We start from the raw sequence: 1029 nt of genomic DNA, 5'->3' as shown, positions 1-1029 counted from the left end.
TATATATATATGTAGTGAACTTAACCTGATGTCAAAACTAAGCCTAAGGTCAAAACCCTTGACCTTAAGAACCTTGTGGGACAGAAACTGTCATTTCATTGATTTGAATCCAGAAATACAGGTTCACCCATCCTGAGACTTTCTTTCTTGAAAATCAAGTGAAAGAACACTCTCTTTTTATTATCATTACTATTTTACAAATGTTGATAATCAAAGTGTCTTAGTTCAAACCATTTTAGATGTTGCAGTGAACTAATCAATTTTATTAACTGTGAAACAGTGTAATAATTTTTTAATCCTCATGCAAAGTTAGAATTCATGTTAAGGCCTGTTACAGAGTTTTTATGCATTTTCTGATTTCTGTCTTTGAATGAGCAAGTGTGCGTTTTCCAAGGTCAGGAGTCGAAGCAGACATGTGTTGGAACAACTGTCTTGTTTACATCCTCTCAGACGTCAACAGAGAAGTTGGCACCTGTTCTCCAAACTCGCCAAAACAAAACTTTCCCTGTCTCTGAGAACAGTTTTAATCTGTTCCATAACATTTCTTGCTGTTTTCTGACTTCTAGTAACCTCTTACGTCACAAACCACACCCCTGTCTGGTTAATATTGACCAATCAGGGACGCTCAAATATACCAGAAATAGAGCTCTTTAAAATGCCGGTACTTCCTAGTTCTCTCAGTTCGGTGAGGCGCTGAGAAGTTCTGAGATGTTCGCAGTTCTGTGAAGTCGTTTGGGAGAACAGAAGTCCAGCCATGATAAGGCTCTTCCGAGTTGGATTATAACATCTTCCACCTCTGAGTGGAACTTCTGAAGGACTCCACTCATGTGAAGTCCACTTGCTGATGTGAGCTTGTGTCGGACGGAATCTCGTCACTACTTCGGACGAGTCACAGCCATCCTATGGAGACGCTGGACAGGTAGCGTTAACTGGAACTCCATATCTGCTGATTTATCTTCAGAAAGGTAATGAGTCAAGTTTCCTACCAAGCGTACCGAGGAAAAGCTGGGTTCGAATGGAGAGTGTCGG

The sequence above is a fragment of the Nematolebias whitei genome, chromosome 1, assembly GCF_014905685.2.
Source record: "Nematolebias whitei isolate Nwh7 chromosome 1, NemWhi1, whole genome shotgun sequence".
Classification (NCBI taxonomy): Eukaryota; Metazoa; Chordata; class Actinopteri; order Cyprinodontiformes; family Rivulidae; genus Nematolebias; species Nematolebias whitei.
Note: the sequence above shows the minus strand (reverse complement) of the source record.